At 38.1% G+C, this 20,562-nt stretch overlaps 1 long non-coding RNA gene across 1 annotated transcript; it reads right to left on the reverse strand.

Moving 5' to 3' along the window:
- Positions 1-5,773: 5,773 nt before the first annotated feature.
- LOC117663146 (uncharacterized) lies at positions 5,774-20,345 on the reverse strand. The gene is made up of 3 exons (XR_004590631.2): positions 20,271-20,345; positions 16,583-16,626; positions 5,774-5,988 (listed from the first exon to the last, which is right to left on the reverse strand). It is a non-coding gene; the product is annotated as an uncharacterized LOC117663146 (long non-coding RNA).
- Positions 20,346-20,562: the final 217 nt, after the last annotated feature.

The following is a 20,562-nucleotide window of genomic DNA, read 5'->3' on the forward strand; positions in this document are numbered from 1 at the left end:
CAATGAATCCATCTGGTCATGCTTGAGGGAGGCAGAAGACACAACCATCTAATCCTGCCTTGAGGGAGGGAAAGCAAAAACGTAACACAGAAGTATGTTTTCTTTAAGAAAAACAACAATAACAGCACTCTTATTCAAGCAGCAAAATGATGAGAAAGGAAAGTAGACTTCGGATGCAGTAGAATTGGGAAATTGAAAAAGAAAATCTCTATGTTTGTTACTTTGGTGCTAACCCAGCTCCAGAAAAGACACTGGTGAAGGAATATTACCTAGGAATTCCTTGTACACACACATATATCTTATCTGACTCGATCAAGGGCTGAGGTTGGGTAGACAGCAAAAAGGGTCACATAATCATGCAATTCCCATGGAAACTAAATTTATTACTAAACTAAACTTACATCTAAAAATATCTACTCTTACTCAGTAAGGTTAAACTGGCATGTGAAGGCCAGACAAGGAATAATGGATGGAAACTGAACAAGGAGAAATTCAACCTGGAAATGAGAAATTTTCTGACAGTGAGAGCAATCAACCAATGGAACAGAAGTTGCCTTTGGAAGTTGTGGGAGTTTCATCACTGGAAGCTTTCAAGATGGTGTAGGGTCTCCTGCTTAGACAGAGGGTTGGACTAAATCAGGGGTGTCAAACTCAAGGCCTGTGGGCTGGATCCGGCCCATGGGGTGCTTAGATCTGGCCCGTGAGGCCACCTGGAAACAGCAAAGGACTGGCCCACGGTGTCTCTGTCAGCGAAAACGTTCAATGGCAGAGCACTGAAGCAGGCCATCGCAGCTGAAAATGGAGCTCAGGAAGGCCACACACGGCGCTCCAGACTCCGTTTTCGCTGGCAGAGCACTGCAGGAGGCCCCTGCAGGTGGCCCTGACACAAGTGATGTCAAGATGGCCACGCCCATCCTGGCCCCTCGAGGTCAAACATAACCCTGACATGGCCCACAATGAAATCGAGTTTGACACTCCTGGACTAGATGACCTACAAGGTCCCTTCCAACTCTGTTAATCTGTTAAAACTGCTTCATCCATCTGTCCTATCATGGGAACACCTACATCAGATGATCCTTTTGCCTTCTTCTTCATTCTCTAAAAAAAAAGACGGAGGACAAGAGCGATTGGAAAAGCAACTTCTCCGTTCAACAACTCACTGCTAAGTCATGACAGCACAGAACATACCTCCCCCCTCCAACCCTGACCAGCAGCAATAGCTAAGCTATGTCCACTGTGGGTGGCTGGACAAAGGGAAGAGGCTAGCATGTCGTGAGGCCTTGCCAGGCTCTCCTGGTCAAGAAATGAATGGCTCTCAAAAAGTTTCAAAATGGCTTCCTTTAAAACCTAGCTTGTGTGATTAGATGTTGCCAAAACATCCAAGAAACAGTTCTAACTGGTTTATTATTGTCTAAATTAAGTGTGGTGTGGAAATATGGCCATTCGCTCCATCTCACTCCTCTCTCGCATTCAATTTCCTAAAAGTTTCATTTTTCATCTTGTCTAATTCCATTATTCTGACGCTCAAAACAATTGCATTTCCTTCACTTCAAACATTTTGTTGTGTTTTACTCAGCACAGACTCCGTCCCAACATTTTTAAAATAAACATGGCTATGTTTTGATCTGTCCTCATAAAGTGTAGGGAAAGGAACATGTCCAAGCAAGGTTCCTAGATTATTAAAACTACTGTCAGAGAAACTGCAGCCCAGGGAACCAGATCTGTCAATTCACTGCTGTTCTTTCTGCCAGCAGGACAGAGAGCTGTCTCTGCCAAGAAAGAATCATAATACTGCATAGAGCAGACTCAAGAAATGTTTATTTCTTGAGTTTGCTGTATTTCTGTATTTCTTTATTTCTTAACAACAGGATTGTAGGTTTTAAAGACAATATTATAGATGGACGGCAAAAGGGGAAGATGGAAAAATTCAAAGATCATTGGGGACCAATTTGGACTGGTGCATCTTTAGATGGATTAGACTCATTATTAAGGCTGGAACAACCATTCAGATAGAATTCAGCTTCCAATTGTCTTCAAAAATTTGATTTAATGGTGTACATTGTATTATACAAGCTGTGAGATTCAACCCAACTATTAGAAAAGTTGGAGACTCAGCCTAAGGAAGGTACAAAATATCTTGCCATGCTAGGACTAGGGGGGGAAATACATTCCCATTCCATCAAATGGAGCACAATAATGTTGGGGACCCTACAAGATTTCCTTCAATTTGTGTTCTTGGTGATTTCACGGACATGTCTGTATTGTTTTCTAGGCCACCATATGGAAGTGGTTTACTACTACCATCTCCTGGGCTTCTGCAGCTTCCCAGTCTTCCATTTCGGCACCTGACATGCTGTCTTTATTAGTTTGTTAGTAGGAGATGTTCACTTCAATAAGATTTCCTAAACATCTGCAAATTGCAGCATTTCTAAAATCTGCTGATCTGGCCCGTGATGTCACCTTTAGAATGTTCCATATTTAGGAAAATTAGACTGAAAGGCATTTCAGAGAGCATCGGTAACTATGCCCAGGTCTTTTTTCTGGTACCAGTTGGGTAACCATTGTGAAAAATAAACTATCTGCATTTGTAAAAAAAATACTTTTGAACGGGTTGGTATATAATAATTTCAAAATTTGGTACATTTAGAAATAATTTTTGGATGAAATCTGAACATTAGTAGGGAAAATGGAAGCCAGGCATCCTTGATGTTTGTTCCATCAGTTGTCCATCAAATTACCAGTTGATTAGTAACCTCAAAGACCCTGAGTTTTCTTTTCATGTTTTCTTAACCCTTTAAAGTTGACTTGAAGTGAATGGCCCTTCAAACAAAGGTTATCTCCAGAGATCAGTCTTATGATCACCCTAAAAACAGATAACGGCCCTCTAGAAATTAGGGGGGGGGGAATCTTAATTTAAATATCTTACTATATACCCAACAGATTTTATCATAATGTTGGATTTTTCTAGGATATTTTTTGGATTTATATCCTGCCTTTCTTCTCTGATGAATATTGAAGATGACTATAATCTTCTATACAGACCATTTCTAAGACAAGTGAGGCCTTAGGGAAGTTATTCTTCCTTAATGCCAGGATCTCTGAATCTCCAAAGTTGGTTGATGACTGATTTTGGCCAAATTCCAGAGAGTGAAATTCACAGAAAACATTAGATGCTCCACAAAGCTTATAAACCAAAGCCCTTCAATAAGCACTTACACAGGGAATCCAGAAAGCATTCACCATCCATCCATGTTTTCCTCAACTAATTCTGCATTTGGAAATCCATAGTCTGTAAAAATTCGTAACTTTCAGCTATTGAAAAGAATGCTGGCATTTCCTTGTTAGAAATGAAGAGAGAGAGCGAGAGAGAGAGAAGGACGGGGGGGGGGGCATATAGAATTTAGAAAAGAAATAGTAAAGTTCAGTGTGGAATTCAAGTAATTTAACAACCGGTTCTCTGCCCTAATGATTTCTTCCAACAATCAGTTTGCCAAACTGCTCAGAAAGTTAACAATTGGTTCTCCCGAAGTGGTGCGAACTGGCTGAAGCTCTGGTAAAGCTCCCATCTCTTTAGTGATATTTAGTTCCTGTAGATCAGTATTTGACAACCATAGCAACTTTGAGATGTGTGGAGCTCAATTCCTAGAATTCCCCAGCCAGCATAAAACATTGCCACCTGCTGTAAGTTTGGAAAGTTCCTTGTGTGCTGGGAATGAGTACTGTCACCAACCTTTCGGACCTCAGAGACCACTAAATTCATAATTTTAAATCCTGTGGACCACTAATATGATCTGCCTAATGACCAGCTGGGTGGACATGGCTAGGTGGGCATGTGACTAGGTGGGCATAGCCAACTCCATGTGACTCATGTGGAGGGGCGCCTCGCCAGCCTCTACTCACCCCTCCCCTCCCAGCCACTCCTCACCTTCCCAGGCTCCTTAGGGTCCCAACAGGAAGCAATTGTTGGAGCTAAGCAGCCACCATGAGAAAAAGTTGGCAAAACAGCAGGCTCAGTTCAAATTGGATCTGACCAAGAAGGAGGCTCAGCAGAAGCACTTCACTGAGGATGAAGAGCTTAGGCTTTCCAAGCAGAGGGAAGACCTGCAGGAGTGCCGGCACCTGGAGGCTCAGCGGGCTGAGATGGTCAGCCAGTTCCAGGCCACGATGCAGTCCCACTGGAACGAGGCCCTCTGGCTCTTCACCACCAGCAGCACTTCCTTCTAGCCTTCGCCTATAGCCCCACATCAGGAGACTGAAGCAGACCCTGTTGGAATTTCTGCCCCCACTGACCCACAAAAGAAGACCCCGAAGGGGGAGACTCTCTGCAGCAACACAAATGTTCATTGCATGTATCCGGCCCAGGGACTGTAGTTTGAGGACCCCTGATTTAGTGCAATATAAAAAATGCAAATAATTTTTCTGCAGACCACCAAAAATTTTTTCACGGACCACCAGTTGGTGATTGCTGGTCTAAAGGATTCTAAATTTCATTTGCACATTGTTGTTATTGGTTGGGTTTTGCCCCATCTATTAGGGAATGACCCAGCCACCATGAGACATAAACTCTCAGAAGTTTCCTTCATGTCCAAATGTTTTTATTTTGGCTGTTCACCGCCCTGAGTCCGAAAGGAGAAGGGCGGTATACAAATCTAATAAAAGATAAAGATAAAGATGGGAATAGAGCTTTGAGGCTGAAAAAGGATTTCCTACCTTGCAATTCAGAATACATCAGTCTTCTATGAAATCTATGAGTAAGTTAAGGTTACTCATATTTTAGTAAAAGAAAACATCTATCTTGCTCACCTGCAAAAAAAAAAAAAGAAAAGAAAGAAAGTCCTGGTATGAATTTAATATCCCTTAAATCATCACAATTTGAACTCAAATGAAGATAAAAGATGCAGCAGATTTAATAGGGAAGGTGGCAGAACCCATCTACCCTCTAGCTGTTCATATCTTCCAGAAAAATCCTCCCTAAGCTTCAAAGAATTTGCAAAATCATACTTTTCTCAAATAGACACTTTAAAAAAGGGAAGGCTCACAATATATCACTGCACAGTATTATATTCAGTTGCCAAGATTATATCCTGAAACTTGTAACTTCTCTTTTGCGAACTTGTCCTTCATAACACAGCAGATCATGAACACTATATTAAAAAGGAACAAGGGAAAGCCTACATTATTATTCATACTTAAAAAAAAAAAAAAGTAGTGTGGGCAGCTCAGCATGAAAGCAAAAGCTTCCCCAAAGCTTAGGCAATGATAATTTGCAAAAGAAATATGAAAAAAAAGAGCTTTGTTTCCTCTTTAAACTTCCTTTCTCACCCTCTTTCTCCTTTTGGTGTCTGCAGTAACAACTAATTGGAGCAAACTTGTCAATGTGTTGAATAAGCTCTATTGCCAGTTGCTGGGTAGGGGAAGAATGAAAGTCCTTTCTTGCTCCTCCATTCAGTAAGAAATCAATGATGATGTCATAATAAGTTGGTATGTTAACTTATAAACCCACAAATATCTGTTGTCATGTAAACACCTGAGGTTGCATTGGACAAATTTTCATGATCAGCAGCATTCCACTTGATCAGTGGCTTGGAGGCAGATTGGTGCGATTGGTATCATAACAATGGATTACCATCAACACAATCACTTGATCTCAGGCATATGCCAAAAAAGCCAAAGTCCAAACTTGTCTTGCCGGAACCCAGAGGCTGCAATAATTGAAAAGGCTTCAGAAAGGAAAGCAGAACAGCACTTACCTATTTCTATTAATGAATGGGCAAATGTTTCAATTATTGGAATGAAATTAAATATCTTTGTACTTCATACTTTCTTAATTTGTACTTTATTTCCAGCACCTTTGTCCAATGGAATAGATAGCAGGACACTGTGCAACCTTTAAATTGCATTCAGAGCATCATCTCATTCCCAAAATCTTTTGCAGCAGCTGCTGGGCAGTAAAAAAAAAAAGGCAAAAAGGGGTGTCTGAAAGCAAACCTGAAGGAAAAAACGAGAGAAGCTGGTATTAGAAAAAGAAAAAGGGGAAAGGAGGCTGGTCTATATAAGTTTCAGCAGTTTGAATTAAAGTTGGCATCTTTTAAAGTCTACTAAATATATTGTGGCATAACCATCGATTTTCAGTTTTTGGCATTACTTTTAACACATACAGTTGTACCTGGCAAGACTGAATGCTACTTGTTGGAAAAATTCCCCCCAAAAAAGTAGAAATAACTCTCTTACTCTGAAATATTTTATAAACTGGTGCTAGCATGTTTCTTAGAGCAGAGCGTAAGAGACAGTGGTGCTTGCTTATTCCTAGAGTCTTATTTACATGAACATTTGGAGGATAGCTACGTCAGGATGGTGACATATAAATCTAGAGTTGTGTTTGGTATCAAGCAGTAAATTTTCTTGTTCAAAGACAATTATTCTTATTATACTGAAATAGTACATGGGAGAGGAAAATATTTCTTGGTGACAAATATATATGGGATAATTCTATATTTAATTTTAACTCCAATATTACCTACATTCTATGTAATCAGTTTACTGAGCTGCATTTCTGTTTTTTTCAAGAGTATGGAACCAGGAACAAGCAACCAACTTCACGCTCTTGTATTAGAGGAGCATCACTGTTAGATGTAAATGCCTTATTCTCTAATGTGTAAATAGTGTATATAAGAGACATCAGGGGTTAACTTATTCTTTGGTTCCTAATGTATTCATGACTCATTACTTATATTTATAGCTCCACCCATTGTGTATATAAGGAGCTGCCCTCCACAGTTTCCCTGCTTCAGTGAATATAGAATGCCTTATGTAAATAAAGAGAGTTATATTTGAACTCTTAATTCTCAAACAATTTATTGAGTCTGATCCAGAAAAATATCGCAACAATCTGGTAGCAGAGGATGGTTTGATTGACTCAATATGGACTTAAACATGTCTAAAAGAGATAGACCCAACACCAGGGCATACAGCAAAAAGATGGAAGAAAATCAAGAAATAATAAATGAATACACAAATGCAATTTCAAGAGAATCTGAAGAATATACCACAGAAGATGAGGAAATAATAAATGAAGATGATGAACAAGAAGAAGACGAAATAGAAAACAACGAACTCAGGTCAGAAATACTAAAACTCTTAAAAAATCAAAAGAGTGATGAAAGTCTTGTCGCGGAACTCCAAAATGTACTAAGAAACAACGGAGCAGCGAAAGAGAAGCACATCACTACTAAAAAACCAAAAGACTCAAAAATAGTAAGTGATATGCTTACAGATAAAAATGCAGCGAAGAGGGAGAGCAGCGGTCCCGCGCGAAATTTTGAATGGCAGCCATCTTGGTTTCAACTGACTCCCAAGATGAACGAAGCAGAGCCAATCAGGAAGCTAGGTTCAAAATGTCTGGCGCGAAAAGCCTTACACGATACGAAAAATGAAAAAGAAAAAACACATACTTCAGAAGAATCAGAAACAGAGAATGAAGAAGACCCAATAGATATACAAGTAAAATCAGCAATAAAAACGCTCTTTGCTGCATTTGGGCCAAAACTAAAAATCTCTAAAGAATCACCAAAGAAGCAAGCAAGCAAACTAATGCCTCAGGACCTGCCTGCCTTCATCCCGAATACAAGATCAGAGACACCCGAGCCCAGAGAGCCTTGCCGATTCATCCCTACACCAAAAACAGAAGCAAGCGACATCGCTCAAAAGAGAAAGAAAAGAACAGTCGCCATCACCAGGACCCCAAAGACCGAGCCAGGGATCGACTCATCCGAAGAAGAACCGAGCGAGCAGACGGCAGTGGAGAGAACCTTCCACGACGAAGTCAAAGGAAGAATGAACAGTGCGCATGCGCGAAGGCACGAAGACAACCCGGGAAGATTTGAACTTACGAGAGAATCACACAGACTCGTTGCTGACATCCCTACACCATTCTGCAACTTTCTACATTTGCAAGACCACGGACTGCCTCAGGTTGTAAGTAACGGCCAAAATAGTATAGGAAACTTGCCCAGTGACTTCCCAAAGTTAAGGGTTGATGGTATTAATCTACAAGAATGGTATCAACAGCTTCAGGTTATTTTCATGAAAGAGAACTTGCTATTTTTTATCACTAATCCTCCAAGAAGACCTTGGACTTTAAAAATAGATAGTTTGCACCATAGAGCCTTTTTTCTAATAATAGCTAGTATATCTCCTGCAATGTATTATAGCATCAAACCAAATCTGACTGTTTCAGAAATTATTCAATGTATGTTTAATTTGTTTCACAGCGACAGTGTAGCCACTACAACAAGAATGTCTAAAGATTTCTTTTCATCTAGAGTAAAACCAGGGGTTTCTATAAGTGAGCATTTAATATATTTAAACAAAATAAGGGCTGAACTACATTTAAGGGGGGAAGTGATTTCAGACCAAACTATGAAAAGTGTTATTATCAACTCACTTGATTCATCATGGGACAATTTTATGTCACATTTAGACACCATTAACCTAGGATATTTATCCATAGAAAGTCTATCCAACAAATTGATAGCTGAGGACAATTCAAGAAAAAATCGCTCTAGCAATCATACAGAGCATAGACCCTTTAGAAAAGTAGCTTTCCAAGAAAAATATAATGAATCATATAGATGCCATAATTGTGGGTCCAAGGAACACAATAGAAGAGATTGTCCCAAATTTTCAAAAGAAAAGCACAGACCAGAATACATGAACAGACACAATTATAGACAGCCTTCTATAGATAGACACAGATATAGAAGCCCACCAAATCATAGAGAAAATAGAGGGGGCAGAGAAAATTCAAGAGATAGAAAATCTGGTTCACTGAATGGACTAAATAAACATGACAATACAAAACTCCAGCAAAGTGAAAACAATAATTGGCTTATCGATTCTGGAGCTACAAATCATACCACTAATAATAAAAATATATTATCTTCTTTTACAGAAGATAAGTTTGTAATAAAGGTAGCTAACCAAGAAAAGGTTCAAGTATTAGGCAAAGGGAATGTAATTTTGCCTGGTTTAGGAAAAATAGAGGGGGTATTGTTAATACCCGAAATACCTCATAACATATTAAGTGTCATAAAGCTAAGCAGGGACTTTGACATTAATATAACTTTCTCGAAGGGAGAAGCAATTCTAGAGAAAAATAAAAGTAACATAGGTACTGTGATGATTAAAGGGGGTCTACCTTACCTTATAACAAAAGAAGAATGGTTACATAATATTGATTCAAATGTTGAAGAATGTATAGAAACAGATGATGAAAATGTCAGCAATAGTGACAATGATGATTGTAAGATATCTCATGATCATACTGACACACACAATATAAAAAAACCAAAGATAGGTAAACCAATCCATGATGAGTGTGCTCACATCTTACACAGGAAGTTAGGACATGCCAGTTTTCCTGTAGTACAGAAAATGACTGAACACGCAGAAGGTGTAAAAATAAAAAATTGTGAAAACTATTTGGAATGCTCAGTATGTAAATCTACAAAACTGAAAACTAGTCCCAGACCAAAAAAATCTGCTAGAACAACTGACAAAATTTTTGACTTAGTACACATGGACCTAGTAGGACCACTTACTCCATCAATCACATACAGAAAACGTTATTTTCTAACAATAGTGGATGATTATAGCCGTTATGGTTTTGTTTACACATTGAAACATAAAGATGAGACTTTTCAAAAATTTAAGGAATTTTATAAACGCATAGAGACACAACATAATATTAGAATAAAACAAATTATGACAGATAGAGGATGTGAATTCATGTCTAAAGAATTCTCTCAATGGTTAAAAGATAGAGGAATGCTACATTACACGTCCAGTCCATTTTCTGCGTTCCAAAACGGAATTGCAGAAAGAAAAAATTCCACATTACAAACCATGATTAGATGTACATTAGAGGATGCTGGCTTAAGCAAACAATTTTGGTCTGAAGCCTTACACTATTCAAATTACACACAAAATAGGACCTGGTCCAACATTATAAATAAGACACCATACGAAGTGATGTATAATAGAAAACCAAAATTGGCACATATGCACATTTTTGGAGTCACAGCAGACGTACACATACCTAAACAATTGAGAAGAAAGGGAGAAAATGTATCTAGAAGACTTAGATTCATGGGATATGAAACTGGTACAAAAGGATATAGATTCATTGATAGCAATAATAAGTTTATAGTTTCCAGAACAGCCGTGTTCCATGAACAGGCCAACTGGTCTAAATTACATCTTAATGAAATATTCCCAAATAAACACATAGAAACAAAATACCATAAGGAAGGAACTGTAGATAAACAAAATACCAACAAACATGAAAACAAAACAAAGACCTGGACAAATAGCCAACACAAAATAAAGACTGATACACTAACAAAAAAGGAGGCAAGATATATGCATGACAACAATAGCAAGCCTGAAAGAATCATTAGAAGCAACAGGAATAAGATGCCAAATAAATATAAAGATTACGTAATGAATATGAATAGTGAATCAACAACACCCAATACATACGAAGAAGTACTAAAGCTTCCTCGTGAGGAAAAGGAAAAATGGGAACTAGCCATGAAAAAGGAAATGGAAAGTTTGCAAGGATTAAATGTGTTTACACCCACAACTGCACCTAAGGATAAAACAATTATTGGCACCAGGTGGATATATAAAATTAAAAATTTGGAAGGAGGTAATACCCTATACAAAGCTAGATTAGTTGCTCAAGGTTACGCACAAAAATATCCAGAGGATTATACAGACACATATTCCCCTACTGTAAGAACAGAGAGTGTCAAAACAGCTTTAGTTGTAGCCTCAGCACTCAACCTTGATGTATTCCAATATGATATACAGACTGCGTACCTACACGCAAAATTAGATAAAGAAATATATGTAAGGGCCCCTCACAGCCAATACACTAACAAAAATGAAACTTGGTTGTTAAACAAAAGTTTATATGGATTGAAACAATCCGGTAAAAGATGGTATGATTGTTTAGTAAAGGTACTCAAGACTATGGATTTTAATACCACATCTGCTGATAACTGTTTTTTTGTCAAAAAGAATGATGATTGTATTGAATTTGTGTTAATTTACGTAGATGACATTTTATATATTGGTAAACACAAAGAAAGAAGAGAAATCTTTGTAAACAAGTTAAATGAACACTTCTCACTAAAATCATTGGGTAAAGTAAATAAATATCTCGGTGTACAGATTAGCAAAACTAAAAAAGGATTCCAGCTTACTCAAAAGGATAAGATTTTAGAACTTTTGAACAAATGTAATTTGACCAATGCTAAACCATGTGATACTCCCATGCAAACTGACTTTCTCAGAAACACTGATGAATCATCTCCTGAATTTAAGGATAACACATTTTATAGATCAATCATAGGTTCGCTTCTTTACATATCTAATTGGACTAGGCCAGATATAGCCTTACCACTTAATTTGCTGTCCAGATATGTCAGCAAACCAACAATGTATCACTGGGAAGCTATCAAAAGAATTTTAAGGTACCTGAAAGGCACAATAGATTTTTGTCTTGTATTAGAACCTAATGGTAACAAAGAACCAAGACTTATATGTTATGCAGATGCAGATTGGGCAGGAGACACATCTTGCAGAAAAAGTACATCAGGTTACATTTTCTTTTTAAATGACTGTCCAATTTATTGGTATACCGGTAAACAAGAACTAGTAGCTACTTCAACGACAGAAGCAGAATACGTATGTTTGTCCAAAGCTGCAAATAATCTTGTGTGGTTTAATGACTTAATTTCAGATGTTTGGAAGGAACCTGTTTTACCTTTTGTCATGAATGAGGACAACAAAGCAGCTATTGAAATCTCTAGATCTGATGCTATTGGACAAAGGTCCAGACACATAGATATAAAGTTTAAACATGTAAGACAATTGTCTCAGGACGGATTTATAAAAGCTGTACACTGTGATACCTCGGAACAAATAGCTGATATATTAACAAAGCCTTTACCTTCTAAACAACACAAATATTTAACTTCTAAACTGCATGTATTGTACTGTCCAGAATCTGAATGTAATTGGTGTTGTATGACTAATCGGCATTTAGAGGGGGATTTGTTAGATGTAAATGCCTTATTCTCTAATGTGTAAATAGTGTATATAAGAGACATCAGGGGTTAACTTATTCTTTGGTTCCTAATGTATTCATGACTCATTACTTATATTTATAGCTCCACCCATTGTGTATATAAGGAGCTGCCCTCCACAGTTTCCCTGCTTCTATTTGTGAATATTCAGTGAATATAGAATGCCTTATGTAAATAAAGAGAGTTATATTTGAACTCTTAATTCTCAAACAATTTATTGAGTCTGATCCAGAAAAATATCGCAACAATCACATAGGTAGTCCTTGGTTTACAACCGCTTGTTGTTAAATCAAAAAGAAAAAGAAAAAAGAGCCAAGGTGGCACCGTGGCTAGGGTGCAGTACTGCAGGCTACTTCAGCTGACCACTAGCTGCAGTTTGGAAGTTCAATTCTCACCGGCTCAAGGTTGACTCAGCCTTCCATCCTTCCGAGGTGGGTAAAATGAGGACCCAAATTGTTAGGAGAAATATGCTGACTCTGTAAACCACTTAGAGAGGGCTGTAAAAGCACTGTGAAGTGGTATATAAGTCTAAGTGCTATTGCTATTGTTTAGTGACTGTCGGAAGTTACAGTGGCACTGAAAAAAGTGACTTTTGACTGTTTTTTACATTTAGGACCATTGCAGCATCCCCATGATCAAAATTCAGATGCTTGACATCTGGTTCATATTTATGAAGGGGTCATGTGATCCCCTTTTGCGACCTTCTGAAAAGCAAAGTCAATGGGGAAGTCAGATTCACATAACCACCATATTACTAATCACTGCAGAGATTCACTTAATAACTGTGGCAAGAAAGATTGTAAAATGAGGAAAAACTGACTTAGCAACTAACTCACTTAGCTTGGCAACAGAAATGTTAGGCTCAATTGTGGTCTTAAGTCGAGGACTACTTATACTCCATAGATGTTCTTTCTTCTGGCTAAATTCTAAATTCTTTGCCTCTTGTGCACTACAGACCTCTTTTCCCCTACATATTAATCTACAATTTTCTACAATTGATCTACAATGCATTTTGGGAAAGGTGAGAATTCTAGTTCCATATCTTGGAGGACTCTGAGAAAGGGAAGGCTAGTCTGGTATTCATCTGAATGTCCACAGCAGATAGCAAATTTCATATACGACTTTTGTTCAAACCAAGGCATCATGCTCTTAGCCTAACTAGCTGGAAAGGTGTATCAGGCACTTTAGAGAAAATCTTCCATTAAACAAATTTATCACCTCATATATTACTGCTTTTATAGATAAGGCTAGCTTCTGAAATATAGGCTGCCATGAGTATTCAACTATAAGTGTGTAGAATATGGATTTTTAAGCGACTGTTTCATCTCTAAAATCTATGAGGTCATTTTAAGCAGATGTAGTAAAATGCAACAAATGGGTTGCAACCAATGAATTGTGACAAAACTGGCATTTAGTCAGAGAAACAACAAGAGCCATGGTCTGCATCAGCAGAGAATGGACAAAAGCATGCAAAATATGGCAAAACAAACCTTAAGAGTGCACTCTAGAATGACAATAGAAATTTGAAAATAAATAGGCTATCTTTAGGCTTCTTCCAGTTTATTTTGTAGGTAAATGATAAAATAGCAGGTGCTTTTGGAGAATAGGTAAAAGTAAAGGTTCTTCTGCACATGTGTGCTAGTCATTCCCAAGTCTAGGGGGCAGTGCTCATCTCCGTTTCTAAGCCAAGGAGACAGTGCTGTCCGAAAACATCTCCGTGGTCATGTGGCCAGCATGACTCAATGCCAAAGGCACACGAAGCACTGTTACCTTCCCACCAAAGGTGGTCCCTACTTTTCTACTTGCATTTTTTACATGCTTTCGAACTGCTAGGTTGGCAGAAGCTGGGACAAGTAACGGGAGCTCACCCCATTATGCAACGCTAGGGATTCGAACCGCTGAACTGTCGACCTTTCGATCGACAAGCTCAGCGTCTTAGCTACTGAGCCACCGAGTCCCTCTGTTTTTTTGAGAATAGGGCCTCTCTAATTGCCAAACAAAACATACCAGTTGAACCATTTCCTCTCATAGGTACATTGCCACCACACTTGAAGGGACATTGAAAAGTAAATTTAATGTAAGGCACACTCCAGCTTTCTCTGCCTCGTGCCTTCCAGGTGTTGGATTTCAACACTCATATCTGACCAAGATGACAGGAAATAGAAGCTAAGCACAATGTGTCCAGAAGTCACTAGCCTGTTGAGGAGTAATCATATTCTTCTCTTAGATTTTACACAAGAATATAAATCCTTGCTCAGATGGCCTCATTACAGAGTAAGTGCTTCTTCCTGGACCAACTCTACCATTAGACAGAATGTGTCCATCCATCTCAGACTATAAATAATGAGAGGTAGTGTTTAGATTATGATATTCCACTCCAGAATTAATGTTTAATATTTAAAACCAGTTTAATTGGAAACTAGATAAAATTACAGAACATAAGGAGCAGTGAGATGGCTTGTTTTATGATTGAAGCAACAAAATGTTTTGAGCACACCTGTTCCTTCAATATCCACAATTCACTCATTTATAATTTATCTGTCCAATTTAAAGCCTAGATCTCTTGATTGTGCCCATCTAATATTCCCTTGGCAGAACAGCCACCAAACTGTACAATGAACTTCACATGAACTTTATTTGGAATAGACCACCAGTCTCATGTGAGATCATGCTTTCACATTCCCGAGTTCATTTTTTATTTTTCTTCTCCATCTTGATTCTTGCTGCTACATTTGGAAATACTTTTACCACTAAAATAATTGTATTTCAGAAGAAGCTTTTTAGTGCCTGATACTTTCCCCTCAGGTAAAATGTATGTTCATCAGAGTATAAAATTATCAAGCCATGCATATTCCCCTTCTTTTCTGCTGAAGGTGTTTCATTTCCATGATGGCAATCACATAATCAATTGGGATAAAATTAGTCTGAATAATGTTATTGTTCATCTGTATCAGTATACATCACTAACATTCCCACAAGGGTGAAAATGTGATAGCAAGACTAAAAATCTCAGCTGGCAGCAGTGAACAAGGCAAGGATTCAGAAGAAGAGACATCTGGAAATCCTGACCAGCCCATTGATACAGTTAAAAAAAGGTAAAGGTAAAGATTCCCCTCGCATATATGTGCTAGTTGTTCCCGACTCTAGGGGGCGGTGCTCATCTCCATTTCAAAGCCGAAGAGCCAGCACTGTCCGAAGATGTCTCCATGGTCATGTGGCCAGCATGACTAAATGCCAAAGGCGCACGGAACGCTGTTACCTTCCCACCAAAGATTGTCCCTATTTTTCTACTTGCATTTTTTTATGTGCTTTCGAACTGCTAGGTGGGCAAAAGCTGGGACAAGTAACGGGAGCTCACCCCATTACGTGACATAGGGATTCGAACTGCTGAACTGCCGACCTTTCGATCGACAAGCTCAAAGATCTTGTCCTCAGGATTAGAACCAGTAGTCAGCATCCCTAAGGAGTAATTAGTTTTGTTGCTTCCTCTGGACTTTGCCTGTCTTCTCACCTCAAGCTGTTGATACTGAAAGCCCCCATGGCTGGAATCTATGAACAGTGACAGAATCAAAAGGATTAACTCTGAACTTCTTTTCATCCCAGGCTGAAGTCAATTGGCCTCCAGGATGGTCTACTCAAGGTTATCAGCTTGGAGCTGTCCAAGGTCCTGTTTTCCTGGGCAAAGTCTATTTGTTACTAATGAATTTTCAGCCAGGACAATCCCTATTTCCAACCTGCTCTTGCCCTATAGGTTATTGTTTAGTACTAGAATCTTCAGTTTACTTCATTGATTTTGACCCATTTGTTTCTTTATTTTAATGCAACAATGAAATCTAAACTGATAAGAATTTTACTATGACTCCTACATAGATCCTGACAGCAATTTATTACCAGCAAATATTCATTACCCTTCTCACTTAACAATGAATGAACAATGTTGGGCTTTGCCACACATATTCATTGCACAATGCATTCCTTAGAAGCCATTGATTCTGTTCACATATTTCACTCCAACCTATTGATCTGATTAGTCTCTGTAATTTAGCCCAAATTAACTATCATTTTGTGGAGGTAATTTGTTACAAGTCAGTTACTGGGTGGCTTCCAATTGTGCAAGTGATATATTTATTTCTTAATTGAAAAAGAAGACCAAATCCATTTTGTCAAACACACATACCTAATAGATGGATTTATTCTGCTTCTGAAAGAATAAACCAATAGATATTTAGAAAAGACTAGGCACGTCTGTTTTTCCTCACATATAGTTACACTTATTGCCCTGTTCAAATGATTTATCTGCTAATGAGTTTTTTAAGGTCATGGCTAAACAGCCCAGACTGAATGATATTTATTTATTTGTAAGAATTACTAGAAGACAATTTCTTGATCATTTGTGGAATGAGAGCAGCTTTTGAAGAAAATGTACTAACCTTCTCTCTAGCTGAGCAGTTTCTGAGACTTGTTTGAAGAAGAGCTTTGAAGCAAAAAGAATTAAAGCATTAACCAAAGGGCAACTTGGAAGGCAAATACTTCTCTCTACAAGATCCAGTGTGGAACATCAATAATATTACTATTCACAAGCTCCACTAGACACTACATAACAGAGTAAGTATCTTAAATAGCAATCAGCCATTGGTGGTTCCATTCAAACAAAAATCCTGAAATTCATTACTAAATGATAGCTTTATCAATCAAAATAAAACAAGGGAATGCAAGATTTCAAGTTCTCTATCCCTCCTCAAGCAAGAAGTTACAAAGAAACATGGTAAGAAAGTTACCGTAAACAATTAAGGTAGATTTTTGAACTATAAAGGGTGCTTTAAAAATCAGGGTGAAGTTTCTAGCCTCAGGATCTTTGGAGGATCTTAAAATGTTAAGAATCTTTTTAATATCAGATTACACCTAATTTTTAGGGGCAGAGGAAACAATTGTTATCCCCAGCTCTACAGAAACAAAGACCTCTAGTTCCCAATCTGTCTCTTCCTATGGTGTGTAGTAGTGTCCTAGAACTATGATGGATAATGCATACAATGCAAAACAATAAAGAACAGGGATCTTTCTGCCACATTGTTTTTTACCAAAACTCTCATAAGGCCAAGGGCTTATTCCAATTGAATTGAGGTACTTCACAAGCTATCTTTATGGTGACTTTAAAAAAAAAGCCACTCAGAAGATGCAACCCTACAGAATCTACAATGTGTCAAGTGTATGTGCATCTGAGCAAGAATTTTCTGCATTGGGCATACATATCCTATAAGACAACCGTACCTTTAATTGTTGTGAACATACTGGATTCTCAATTTATATGATTTTTGTCATTGTAAAACATTCAGATATGTTATTATCTACTATGAATATGCTGTATCCTGTGTTTATGCCAATTCCACTATCCCAACCCTTTCACCAGGTCATGTTACTTCCATGTGGGAGATCTAATGCATAGTTACTCTTATTAAATCACTCTACTCTGACTTGTTAGTGCCGACATGGCGAACTGTTTATTCTCAGATGACTGGGTAATAAGTACTTACAAATCCCTTGTGGGTGAATTGATAAGTTGGCTAAAGAACAATGCCATAAAAATGGGCTAACATTTCCTGCCTCTGATTTTAATGCAATATTATAAATAATTTTGTAATAATTTTGTCACACTGTGAACTGGTGAAGAACATTCTGAAACTTCCCCCCCCCCCAAAAAAAAAGTGATACTACGAATTCCTTATTTCATGCAAATCCATGTGCACACATGTCAAGGTAAATTTAAAAAAAAGAAATATTTTTTTCCCAGTGTGTGTGCCCATAAAACAGATTTATACCTTGTATTTCATAGGTAGTGAAAAGGTTCCCTAAAAACTAATTTAAACAACCACTACAGTTAAACAGCCACTGCTGCTTTTGCATCAATATGCACATCTTAATAAAAGAGAAAAATGACCTGGTTGGTACTAAGCTGCTGGCCTGTGGACTAATATAAATATTTTAATCATTCTGAAAGAAATGTGGATTAGGGAATTAATAATTGCCATCACATTTGGGACATTATACAACAGAACAACTAGAGTAGTAGACTGGTGAAAATAGGATAGAAATATGGTAAATAGATGGGCTCTAACAAATCCAAACTTTTAGAATGGCCAAAATGAAAATAGAGATCAATCTATGTCTTTCTGTTGTCTTCCAAGGCCCACTTTCTTTATTTAAGGAGGAATAAATTATTTAGATCACTTAAACGGCTATTCTAGATTTTCTCTTAAAGTGTGACAAGGCCAGACCTTTTGTGGACTTTTCAGAGTTGGGATTTCCCTATAAAATGCCAGCAGCAAAATATATCAGAGAGGTTCTGATACAGCATTGTATATAACATAATGGCTAGGGAATTCTGAAACTGGAAAGTCTATGCCTCCTAAAATCGGTAAGGTTGAGAAACACTGTTCCAGATAAACATCCAGTGCCACCAAACATCTTTAGATCATTTATAAAGATGGGATGGAAGAGATATTACCTAGTTTTGCAAGAGATAATGCTAGGATGATTGACTAATGGCCAAGAGAATAAAATCATAGTAGAAGGCAACCTTGACCTATTATTGGGCAGAATCCAACTACATCGTGTTCAACTCTGACAAGTCTAACTTTCCCTGAATAAGAAAAATCAAATACTTAAAAGGGTTCTTGATTTGGGGATGATACAATCCAAGGTAGGACACACAAATCAAAATATTTTTATTGCAGAATATGTTACTTTTATTACAAAGAAAAGCTCTCCGTTATTTTCTATTTAAATAATCCTCTTGTCTCTGCTATTTCTGTAGGTTTCATGTTTTCTTTTTTAACATTTATTCTAGTTCTATTTCTACCCTATTTTACTATTTTACCAACTGAACATGCATAAATAGTGAGATTCACGAGCAAAAAGACAGATGCAAATCTGACTGCATAAACTGATGCATTGCATCCAAGTCACAGAAGAGCATGGTACCACACTGTCCATGCTGTTTAGACTGCATGGGAAATATTTCGTAAGGAATAGAAGGCAACTTCAAGCATGTCCTGCTTGATTCTGAGAAATGGAAAGCAACTTCCAGCATCTGCTGTCCACTGGACTAAATGAGTAAATGCAAAACTGAAAAACCTCAGAAAAAGGTGAGAAGCATAGAAAGCAAGACGAAAGAGTGGGGTGATAATCTATCAAACCTCCTGATTTGAAGAACACCTCAGGATCAGGGTATATTCCCCACTAAGGCTGTTTACAATATTTGCTGATTTATAGAGGTCACTAATGATTAGCTGTCTGGGTAGCAATCTAACAACCAGGAAGGCATTTATACATATTCCCCATACACCATAGTATGTCAAGGCCAAACCGAAAGATGACACAGTGAAATCCAATGGAGTCCAATTCTTAATTTGCTTTCATCTATTGGACAGAATCTTGTCATGCTAAAGCTATAATCTTCTACTCTGATAGATACAGCCTTAGAAATTCCAGGGTGGTGACTACCCTGAATCTCTTCCCCACCCTTCCATCTGGTTTGGGACTGTGTAGTCTCTTAATTTGGGTTTCTCTCTGGAATGTGCTGCTTCCTCCCTGGGAAAGCTCTGGACTGCCAAGACTCCCCTCCATGGCTTCTCCAAGTGCATATATCATCACTGAATAGTTTCCTTTAAATTAATCGCTAGAGGAAATGGATTGTCTCCAGTTTGTCTACAATCATAGGGCCCACATCTCATTCCGAAGAGTTCCTGATACCCTTGCTTTATCTAGAACAAAATGAATTCTTTAGCAAAGTACCAGGTTAGGATAGAATAAAATAAATGAGTAAATGCAAATGCAAAAATGCAAGACAAAAGCATTGCCTATATATAGAGTACCACGGTTGTCACAACGTAATGCTGCGATTTCTCCCTGAATTCAGAGAAAGGTATTTATTTGTTCTGCGTGGCGCTGCCTCTTCCATCTCAAGCCAGTTTGCAAGATCCAGCTGAAAGTATTGTACCCACAATCCAAAAGATGTTTAAAAACTTAGCCCACAAAAGGGGAGGAAAAAGCCTTAAAGAAAAGCTGGGCCAGCCTTTGTCACAATGCTGTGTCAAAAGGTTTTCATGGATTATAACATACCTCAGAACTGCTGCTGTGACCATTTAATGGCATAAGCAACGCAGGAAAATAGGACGTTCACATAGGCAGTGTCTGCAAAATGGTCAAGAATAAGCATCAATATCACAGGGGTTAACCCACTTTTATTCAGCAACACAAAAAAGCCACACAAACACCGTCCTGTGGATTTGATATTTGGTGTGGCATTTCCTCCTCCTCCCCCTCCTCCTCCTCCTGAATTCTCTGCAGCCACAAGAAATGCCGGAGTCTTTCTGATCCTTAAATGGAAGAAAAGAAAGTGGAGAGGGGGGAG

The sequence above is a fragment of the Pantherophis guttatus genome, chromosome 2 (genome assembly GCF_059756535.1).
Source record: "Pantherophis guttatus breed Tessera chromosome 2, ASM5975653v1, whole genome shotgun sequence".
Lineage (NCBI taxonomy): Eukaryota > Metazoa > Chordata > Lepidosauria > Squamata > Colubridae > Pantherophis > Pantherophis guttatus.